At 39.0% G+C, this 11,554-nt stretch overlaps 1 long non-coding RNA gene across 1 annotated transcript; it reads left to right on the forward strand.

Annotated features, from left to right (window-relative positions):
• Window positions 1–1,129: 1,129 nt before the first annotated feature.
• Window positions 1,130–11,035, forward strand: LOC138896862 (uncharacterized). The gene is made up of 2 exons (XR_011410339.1): window positions 1,130–2,262; window positions 10,695–11,035. It is a non-coding gene; the product is annotated as an uncharacterized lncRNA (long non-coding RNA).
• The last annotated feature ends 519 nt before the right edge of the window (window positions 11,036–11,554 follow it).

Consider the following 11,554-nt stretch of genomic DNA (forward strand, 5'->3'; position numbering starts at 1 on the left):
ATTGTGATAAGGTATGTTAAGGCTAAGCCCTTCCTTCATTTTGGCATGATCTCGTAGCTACATGTGTTAATAATGAGACATAAAGAGAAGTTCGTATTCATGAATTCATTCACAATATTCTAGTCTCATAAGTTACAATATTATTCCTTATCGGGACTTCATATTCAGTTTAGTTTTGTCTTTATTCAGTCAAGAGAGCAGAGGGTCTATATATATATATACAATATTACACTATTTTCACCACCATCGAGCTATAATCGGTGGGCAGGCCCCTATTGGGCAACCTCTGATCAGATGGTAAGTTATATATACCGAGCCTACTGTGGCCGAGCGCCTATGAGCGAGCCCAGGATGGCCGAGATACAGAGCCCAGTATGGCCGAGCGCCTATGAGCGAGCCTACTACGGCCGAGCATTTACACGTACCGAGCCTTATAGGGCTGGACATTTATTTTACTTAATATATTGAGAGAGTTGAGTCAGTATCAGCAGGTAAGTATATCTCCAGACCATCTTTGACTCCCAGTTAATTTCAGTTATCATATTATTAGTTCAGTTTCAGCTTTCAGTTATTTTATTGCCTTACATACCTTTTCTGGGGGCGCTGCATTTCATGCATGCAGGTTCAGATAGACAGACGGGTAGACCTCCTCAGTAGGTGTTTCCCGAGTTCAGCCTGATCGGTAAGCTCCACGTCTTTCGGAGTTGCCAGGTCTAGAGTTTTTGTGTACATCTTATGTATATCTGTATATATGTTATGGGTAGGTCGGGGCCCTGTTCCGATCATAGTACATCTATCAGTAGAGGCTTGTAGACATATCCTGTTGGTTAGTGCAGTATGTTGGGTTTGTAGGCCTGGTATGTATAATTTGGTGGTTTGTCAGCTGTAAAAGCTGTGACGGCCTTTTTGGCCTAGCTTTATATTGATGTTTAGTTAGCGCTAGTTTCCATTCAGTTTTATATTTTTCTTCGCAAATTGTCTTGTAAGGTGGCCCCATGGCTAAAGTATGACATTATATGTTCAGAGTCCCGTAGTCGCAATTTGGTACGCCAGGTTAGGTGAGGCACCGGGTGCTTGTCTCGCTCCTAGGTTCGAGGCGTGACATCCAGCTTCCTTCCCGTTGCCTACAATCGACTCAGACATGATTTTATTGTCGATTATACCAAAATCGAAATCCAGCTCACCGGATTTAGGATTTTTGGTATCAATCAACAATAAAACTATGTCCCGAGTCGAATCACCACCACCACTGCCATTGTTTCACCGCTGCCTGGCTGGTCAAGTTTTTGGTAAATCTTCAATCCGTTCCCTTTAACATTTCTGATTTTTTAGCTTGTGCTTCGGATTTAGTTTTAGGGATTAATCTTTGCTCCTAATTTTATTAGTAGTATTTATAGGTTAATTAAACTATGGTAATATTAGTTTTGAATCACTTGCTAGTTCATAGCATAAGAGCTCGTTGTTGATCGTTGTCTGATAATTTAGCAATTCTCATCTAAATTCTGTTTTGCGTAATATTTCATAGTTTCAGTTGTTCACTGTTAGTTTGTAGAAATCACATTGCTTTAATCTAGTTTGTTTGAATGCTCAATTTAGTTATAAACAAAGTCTTGTGGTTGCTTTGTCTATTTCATGATTGGATTAGATTTGAGTATTGAATTTGTGTTAATAAAAGTTGAAATTTAAAAAAAGGAATAGTACAAGTTTGGTTGCTTTTACTGTTCATGTGCTTTTGGGAGTACAAAACTCCAAAATGTCTGTCATTGTTTGGTAAAAAATACTATCTTTTGGACAGATTTTGAACCAAAAGTTTGTCTTTTGAATAGTTAGAGTAAATTTTTGTTGACAACTATGTCCTTTGGACAGATTTTCAATCATGAATTCTTGCTTCTTCTCCTATAAAAGACTACACACACTCTAATACATTCAGCCATCATCTTTGACACTCACAAAAGAGCACATATCTTTGAGAAAAATCAGCAGTTGCATACATATAGTGAGCTGAAATTTCAGAGCTTTGTGAGTCTTATTTTGGTACAAAATCTTTGTGCAAAACAGAAAGATCTCTTAAATAATTTCTGGGGCTACTAGTTATTAGTTCAAGTGCTTTCATGCTGGGTTTTCTGGAACATTCTTAGGGTCTGTTACTGCTATTTTTTGCTGTCCGTTTGGTGTTGCTGTTGGTGCTATGAAGTTGTTCTACTCGCAATAATTCAGAACTCTCCTTTTGCTGCCTTCTGAAAAGTTTGTTTCAGCACTAAGGTAACATTCTAAGCCATTTCATATGTATGCCTACTTCAATAAATAATAACAATGATAGTTTTTGGCTTTGTGTTACTCATCTTGATTATTTTTGGTTTATTTCCATTCTATTTAAGCTTGTCTAAAAGTCTAGTTGTATGTGTTAACATTTAAATATTAGTGTAGTTGTAAGCTTTTATTTCTTGTTAAAGCTTGAATTCCAAGGAATTGTATGTTTATAATTTAATTCCATTATCATATGAGTCGATGGTCTTTTCAAATTGCTATTTTTATGAGCTTAGTCGAAATGAAGTTTAGTGTTATTTGCTATTCTGTTCTCAAATAAAGTCTAATGGATTGGATATTAGTTCATAATTTCCTCAAGCTAGAATTAATTATTTAAATATGCTTATTTCAGATTCACGTGTGTAGTTTGATGATGGGTTTGAGATTAATTGGAAAAAAAAAGTAAGTGGGCAAATGAATAAAACAAAAACAAAGATCTTAGTAATTTGGGCAATTCTGCTAAGCCCATTTTATTGCAAACCAAACAAATCAGCCCATAAGTCAATAAAGTGGCCCATTGCCATGAAAAGCCAATAAGCAAGAGATGACCCAAGTCTTTAAATATTGTTCTCTCAAACCAACTCCAATAAAATCAGTTTCTTCTAAAAAAAATAGTAATAGTTCAATAACTTAATCACTTAATTAATTTTTGCGCTAAGCCATCATTAGGCGAGTTATGGTAATTTTTATTCCGATCACGGACTCACTTGTGTAGGGTGATTTCTTGGCTTTCAATAAATTAATTCAACAATCTCATACCATACTCATTAGTGTTAGTTAATTTTTAATTTAATTAATCCTTTGCTAAACTCGCGGATTCGCTTGCGTAGCGTGATAGTTAACTTTTAATAATTTTCAAAATTATTTTTTTCAAATGTATTAAATTCTCAAAAGTACTACAAATAATTAATTGTCATGATTTCGTATTCGCTTGCGAGACGCAATTACGATAAGTTAATTAATTTTATTTTCGATCATGTATTTGCTTGCGTAGCGTGTTATGACAACTTAATATTATCCAAATTATTTTTTTTATAATTGATATTTTCGAGCGTGGTGGAATTCTCATTTGTGATGTGGTGTCGTCGTCCTTGTTTGAACCATATAAGGTTCGCCGAAGTTATGGTCTTCTTCAATTTGCCTTCGGGGCACGGTGTTGTAAAGTGGTGCCTGAGAAGCGGTCGTCAGAGATGGCGGTGTGTAGCAGTTTCAGAAATCGAATTGGTGTTTCTAATGTTGATGGCTCGGGAAAGATGATATTCTTGGACGTTTAGAGTTGGTAGCAATTTATTAGTTCATATGCTACAGGTATGGATTTCTATTTAAGGCAGCAATTGGGGAGCGAAGAATGAGGAAGGACATGTGGGAGATGTCTCACGGTGGTTGAATTGCTAGCTAGTCAAGTATGAAAAGCAGCCGACAAGTTTCTTAAAGGACACGGTTTAACCAAAGTGGGAGTGGCAGAGTAGCATATGGATTCTATGGTAGGATAGCCACGTGTCTTGAGAAACGTGTAGAGCGATTTGGGAATCATAGTAGACAGTAACTAGGTCCACGGATTCTATTTGGGATGTTGGCTACTGTGCTGAGGAAGGTTGAACATGATGGAAATGAGTTTGCTTGGAATGAAGAGGGGTGTAAAAACTTGATTTTCGATTTGGATGCAACGTGACTTCGAGTTTGGAAATGTATTGTCGGACTTTCAATTGATGTCAATGGGGGATGAATAGACTTTTACAGTTGGTGGGCGAGCATAGGCTTAGGAGGGTTTACTGATTTCACGGTGGTGGTACCTAGTGCAGCTTCGTTGGAAGATGTCGGTATGAAATTTTCACAGGTGGTTTATCTCCTATGAGCAGGTTAGCGGTTGCGTGATTTTGAGGAACTTTCTACGAAGAATTCTACTTACTACCCGACAGAAGGTCGAATATGCGATTGTGGATGATAATTCGGAATGTTCATAAAAAGTTTAACAAGAAACTACAAGAAATTTGGCGGGTTGACGGTGCGAGATCAAGGTAATTGAGAAGGAGGAATCTTTGTGGGTTCTACATTATGTGATGGTAACTTAAGGCTAAGTGGGAGAGCCCACCACCTACGATTGGATCGCGTGGTTGTCTGCTTATGCGGTTTCTGGTTATTGGTGCATCCATTATCACTAAGAAAAGAAAACATCAGGGGTAATTCGAGCAAAGAACTTGATGAATGTGTGTTATATTTTCTCTTATCGATTCATGTGCTGGTTTTGGGAAGACTCAGAGTTTATACTTCTTGTGAATTTGATGTACAAGGAAAAGAATTTAGCCGGTTGCTTCTTTAGGAGTGTTCATATGCTAACAGAGCATTAGAGTTTTGTTATATTCTGGACCGGGTCAGAGTGTGTGACTCTCAATAACGGTCCTAGTGGTTTCGAGAATTTAAGTGCAATGCCTAAGGATTTTGGGTCTGTTGTGTGGTTAAGGATCGAGTTTTTGCAGTGGGTATTGAGACAATGTGATCTCGTGATTTGGGTCACTCGAGATGAGTGTTGATCGAGTTTCATTATATTTTTGAATAGAGCTATTATTATTTCTAAGGCCAGTCAAGAGTAAATTGGAGGAAAATGGGTCTATTGGTAATGGTTTAAATCAGCATGATTGTGACAATGATCAGTTCCTTCGGCGCATTAAGTTATACAGGTGGTTGGTGGTTGTACATGTGGGCTTGACAGCTACCATAATTTGATTGATTTGGGAGGTATTTGATTCTAATGGCCTTGTTATGTGTAAATGGATCCCGAAAGAGTTATGACAGTTTGGACCACGACTCGAGGTTTGTATTTTCTGCGGTTTTGGAAATTCAGTTGCGTGTTGCAATGGTTCTTCTGAAATGAGCTGAGTAAAAGGGATTCTAGCCAAAGAAGTATTTATTCTACTAGTAGTTCAGGGGTTATGATGAATTCTTGTACTCTCGCGTAGCGGCGCGATAGGTGCAGTGAGCGGCATGGGAATTGGAAGTTGAGGATCAAGGTTGCGGTTCGGTGTTGACAAGAATGTCACGAGCTCGGATGAGCAGGGAAGAATTCAGATGTTCAGAGTAAGCTGGCATTTTCTTTAGTGGCACCTGAGAACAATGTCTTGTGTAAGTGAGCTTTCCTTAAATTACTACAACGTTCCTGAAATTCTAGCAATACCAATCTATTTTGAGACATAACAAAATTGAACACAAATTAGGAAGATATTCATGGTTTCAGCTCATTTGAGCATTTTATCAAACAACTAGTAGGCATGAATCTATACATCTCTTAACCATATAATTAGTTCATCCAAATACTACCATTTACTAACAATTTATCCCACCATCATTCTTAAATAATTCTTAACTTCCAACATCACATACATGACCATCCATCCACACCCAACCAACAAAATTCCATCAAATAATCACCTTTCAATCTCTACAATGGTTATGTATTTAAATTAGGAACTTATGGCTTCCAATCACCATACCATAAGTTTTAACACATATTTCATACATAAATAATCACCATATATTAGTTAGAGATGGTAGACATACCTCTTATAGTGAAACTCTTGAGAATCCCAACTTGTAGTGTTCTTGACTAATTTGGGGATTTAAATTGAAATACATGGATCTTAAAGATTAATCCTTATTAATACAAGTATTTAGGAGTAGTAATCAACTAAAAATTACTCCAAAAATATTACCTTGGTTCATGGGAAGGAGGTGTTGGACGGATTCCCCTTGATTTGCAAGCCCTAGCTCAAAGAAATGAGTTATCTCTCTCTCTATCCGGCCTTGGGGGTATTTAATGGGTTCTTACGTGCACGGCCGCGCATCTGGCCGCGCACCCGAGGCAGAAACTCTCAAATATGCGCGGCCGTGCATCTGGGCGCGCATATGACACAGGTCTAGTAAAATGGCCATAACTTTCTGCATACATATTCAAATGACAAATAGTTTCATGCATTGGAAAATAGATTTAAAATGATTTAATTTGATAGGTTATACACCATATAAATCTTCATAGTTTGAGAGTTATTCTCATTTGAATTTCGGTTTTGTGCGAACTCACTTGAAACTTTATTCCATCATATAATTTTCAACTTGACTTAGCCTTAGGGCTCTTATTAGACCATAAACCATTCTTAATGTACCTCATACATATATTATCATGATCAATTGATATCATTCAAATTATCAGTCTTGTTCATACCCGAATTAATATAATTAGCACCCGCCAATCTTCTTAATGGTCTTAAAACACTTCAAAGTTTTTCGGGGTGTTACAGTTGCACGCCGCAACGGTATCATGTGTGGATCGAGTTGCACGCTGCAATAGTGAGATGATGAGTACGGTTCCCTATATCTATTCTTGTGTATTTTGTTTCCTATTCTCTGAGAAGGGTTCATAGCATTTGTTCAACCATTTTATTTGTTATGCGGGCTGGGTAGTTCTTTTCCAGAGTTTGTTTTTCCTTATATATCATATTCAAGTTGTGGCTTGTCGGCACATTGATGTCTTCATATGAGATCTTGGTTAGTGTTTGAGGTGGCTAATTGCCTGAGCATCTTGTACTAGGTGAGACGAGGTTATTGGACCTGGGATCAATGTGATCAAAGTATGTAGGGTGTATTAAAGAGAAAATATCGTTATTCAGTTCAGAATGAGGTAATGGTTCTTGTCAGGAGGAGAGACTCCATGATTTGATGATTCGACAGATGGTTATTAGTTTCTACACATCTCTTCCGTCATGGCTATATTGCGAGAGTTGGATCAGGCTTATATGTGTTATGAGGTGTATTGCAGGCATCGAGTTCATGGAATTACATCTATTGTGGTTGGAGGATGTTATTGTGATCAAGCGACTTATGTGCTGCATGATGTGATTTCAACGGAGGAGCATGGTCATGCTGGGTACAATGTCTGGTGATTGATGCGGTGTTCGTATGTTAGAATAAGTCTAGTGAAAAATTTTGTATGTTGGAATTTGGTTCTAAAGCTTGTTAGCAAAGGTTATAGGAAGGATCTTTAGTATGGCTCGAGCTAATGTGCCCAACTAGGTTGTGGTGGCATGGATAGGTGCACGAGGTGTTAAACAGTGATTTTGGACAACTCCGGAGCAGTTCTTGGCACGTTCGAGAACGAACGTATGTTTAAGTGGGGGAGAATGTAATGACCCGACTGGTCGTTTTGAGATCTAGCGCGTCGTTTGGAAGTTTGAGGCCTTGAGTAGCTTCACTTCATGTTTTATGACTTGTACGCGTGGTCAGAATTGAATTTCGGGAAGTTCGGAGTTTATTCGGAAGGAAAATTCTAATTTCAGAAGCTTTAAGACTAAGGTTTGACTTTTGAGTAAACGACCTCGGAATCCGGATTTGAAAGTTCCAATAGGTTTGTATGATGATTTTGGACCTGGGCGTGTGTTCGAGTTGAGTATCGGGGTGGTCTGGGAGTATTTCGGCGCCTATTATGGGAAGTTGGCATTTTGGAAGTTCTAGAATTTTATAAGTTTGGTTTGAAGTGGATTTTAATGTTATCAATGTCTGTTTGGAGTTCCGAGCCTTGGGATAGGTTCGTATCGTGATTTGTGGCTTGCACGTAAAGTTTGGCGCCATTCCGGGATGTTTAAGTGTAATTCAGACACGTTCGGCAAAGTTTTAAGGTCTAAAAGTTTAAAGAAAAGTTTTGGTCATCGATCCGTAAATTTGATGTTGTTTGTTGTGATTGGGGCTTCGACTAGGTCCATGTCATATTTTGGGATGCGTTGGTATGTTTCGATGGGTCCCGGGGGCCTTGGGTTTGATTCAGATTGAAATCGGAGTGAGCATTTGCCCTTATGCATTTTCTGGTGGCAGCACATCTGGTGTAACCGTACCTGCGAGGTTTTGGCCGCAGGTGTGGAGCCACAGAAGCAACCAAGAGGGTCGCAGAAGCAGTTCTAGGCGAGCTACGCAGTGGCTGCAAGTGCGATACTATTTCCACATCTGCGATGGCGCATATGCGGCTTCCTGGAGCGCATAAGCGGAGTGGAGCGCAGAAGCGAGGGAGATTGTCGCACCTGTGATGTCACAGGAGCAGGACCTTGTCCACAGGTGCAAAGGGGCGGCCTCTAGTGTTTTTTAGAGAAGCGGATTTGTTGCTGCAGAAGTGGCCATTGTTTTCGTAGATGCGAAGAACGCTTGGGCAGAATGTATATGTTAGCCAAATCGGGTTTTGGCTCATTTCACCTCTTTTCTCTCATTGGAGCCGGCCTTAGGGGCGATTTTGGATTGCCATTTTTGTCATCCTTCATGAGGTAAGTGATTCCTACTGTTGTGAGTCAAATGCATGATTTACATGTGGATTTAAACATGAAAAATGTAGTAATTGTGGGATTTTTTGAAGAAACCTAGAAATTGGTAATTTTGGATTTTGACCGCGATTTTGGAAATGAAATTAGGAATAAATTATATATTTGAGTTCGTGGTGTTATGAGTAATGATTATCTTCAAAAATTTTCAGAATCCGGGCACGTAGGCCTGAGGGTTAACTTTATTGACTTTTTATAAGGCCCCGTAAAAATATTTCCTAAAAACCGGGGTTCCGTGACTATTTGGCAGAAATAGGCATTTCTGCGGCCCATTATGCGGCCGCATAATCACTCCGCGGGCCGCAGAATGGCCGCAGAGTGAAGCAACTACTTGGGCTATTTTTGATGTCAATTTTGCGGCCAGTTATGCGACCGCACAATCATTTTGCGGGCCGCACTTTTGTCGCATAATCAGCCTTAGAATTTTTGCGGAGGGAGGTTCTGCGGCGCATTTTCGAACAGGTCTGTAGGCCGCATAACTACCGCAGACCAAGGCAGAGTTTTTCTAGTTTTTGGCACTAGATTATGCTGCCGATATGCGGACCGCATATCCATTCTGCGGTCTCATATGCGACCGCATACCCTGTTCCAGAGCTTCACTTTTGGATTTTTATAACCCGACCCTACTTTGTTAAAACATATGCCATAATCCATTTTGAGCAAATTTCTTATACTCTTAGAGTGAGAAAGAGTGCTTAGAGTGGGGGAGTAACCTTCAACCTATTATCCATCAATTCCTGCTCAATCATTGAAGATTAACAAGGAAAGTCTTCATCTTGAAGGTAAGAGTCTATGCCCTAGCTCTTAATTTCGAAAAATCTACTAAAAAGGGAGTAATTAGCACGATAATTTTTGGGTGTGTGAGTTGTTATCTTGCATGCATGTGTTATCAAATAATGTAGGAAGGTTGTGAGATAAACATGGTAGAGAATGAGTTGAGGGATGATGGAATCTTTCGAAAAAGGGCCTTAATAACCTTAATGCACACATAGTGCTTGATAATATGCTCAAATGAGCTAGAATCATGATCATCTTCCTAATTTTGGTTCAACTTGTTATATTTCTAAGATAGATTGAAGTTGCTAAGAATTCCAGAATGTTTTAAAAGTTTAAGGAAGCTCAATTGAGGTATGTTGGCTAAATCCCATTCTTCTTAGAATCGAATACCACGGTTTTCATGGGATTGGTGTAAGTCCCAAATTGATAATAATAGAATTGGCTATTCCGAATGTGCTTGTGTTGAAGGATATATGCTCAATATGTATTGTAGATGTTTCATCATATCACTTTACCATTGAGGATGTGTTCAAAATATGGAATATGTGTTAAAAATGATAAGACTTCAAGTCAAGATTGAAATAAAGGTTGTTATGCCAATTGCATGTAAAGCCTCTTTGTGCCTAAGATTCCCAAATTGCTCATATGTAAATTTAATGTCTTGAATGGGAAGCCTTATTGTTGTTGATAATGATAATGATGTTTGAATGTGGAAAGGGGAACTGGAATTATGAAATACGGCCAAGTGCCAAGAATGGCTTTATAATTGTGGCCACTAGTGCCAATGAATTGAAAGGATGTGAAAGAAGTATGATGTGAGATGATTGACTAAAAAAGGTAATGTCTCGGGTGAGACGGCCTAGCCGATCAGGCCGTGATCGGACGCCATGCCTCACACATGGTGGTGACTGTGCTGGAAATTATAATAAAATTGTGGTTATGGTTGATGTCTCAAATGAGATGACCTAGCCGATCGGGTCGTGATCAGACTCCGTGTAAGAATACGGTGGTATTGTGAAATATGGTATATCGACACTAAAGATCACCCAACCTAATAACATGGAAATTGACTTGAAATCTTATGTGATCCTTAACTTGATGTGTTAGTATTATTTGAAGCTCTTATTGAATTCTTGACTGTTCCCCCTTTTATTATTATTCATTCTATTGAGATGGTGTTTAGTTTTACATACTAGTATTATTCGACGGGACTAATGTCCCTTTTGCCGGGGGCGCTATATCTTTAAATGGATGCAGGTGGTTCCATAACAGGCAGTGTTGATCAGCGATAGTGGTACATCCTCTTCCCAGCTGACTTGGTGAGTTCCACTTCATCCCGGGGTCATGTATTGTATCTTTTGTTCATAATATTATCAAGTTTTGAGGTATAGCCGGGGCCTTATTGTCGGCACTATCATAACACTCTTTTGTATCTTTTAGAGGCTCCGTAGATACTACGTGGGTTGTACCGGGGTGTCGGAAAAGTCAAACAAGTTATATTGTGTTTTGATCACTTGTTCCACTCAACTATAAGAATATGTGTATTTTGATATATTAAAGATAAAGAAACTAATAGAAAGGTTTTGGTATTGTATTCATGATCTCCCTATTGTCTAATTAATGAATATATGTCACCTCTTTTTCCATGAGTTAGTTTGGGGTAGAAAGTATCTAGCAGGCTTGCTCGGCCGAGTTCACTCGGTTGAGCGCCGGTCGCGCTCCCCGAGTTTGGGGCGTGACACTTTTCGAATGGAGTTGGGATTTGTTGTATTTTGATTAATTATGGGTAACAAAGTATATATTTATGGAGTCCCAAATCACAAATCATATGCTCACGGCACCTCGTGCCCACATTATCAATCACGACTGCACGGACAACTCACGTGCCAATATCTCAATCTACCCGGCATGGTCACATGCTCAATATCACAATCCGCCCGGCGTGGTCACGGGCTCAATTCCATAATCCTCCCGACATGGTCACAGGTTAAACATCACAATGGAAGTAGATAATACAAGAATACATGTGCATGATCAATGAATGTCAAGTTTCATACTTCTAAACTGGTATAAGTGGCATGCGACTGTGTATGCTTGTGCAAGTGTACTAATACAAT

This window comes from Nicotiana tomentosiformis, chromosome 8 (assembly GCF_000390325.3).
Source record: "Nicotiana tomentosiformis chromosome 8, ASM39032v3, whole genome shotgun sequence".
Classification (NCBI taxonomy): domain Eukaryota; kingdom Viridiplantae; phylum Streptophyta; class Magnoliopsida; order Solanales; family Solanaceae; genus Nicotiana; species Nicotiana tomentosiformis.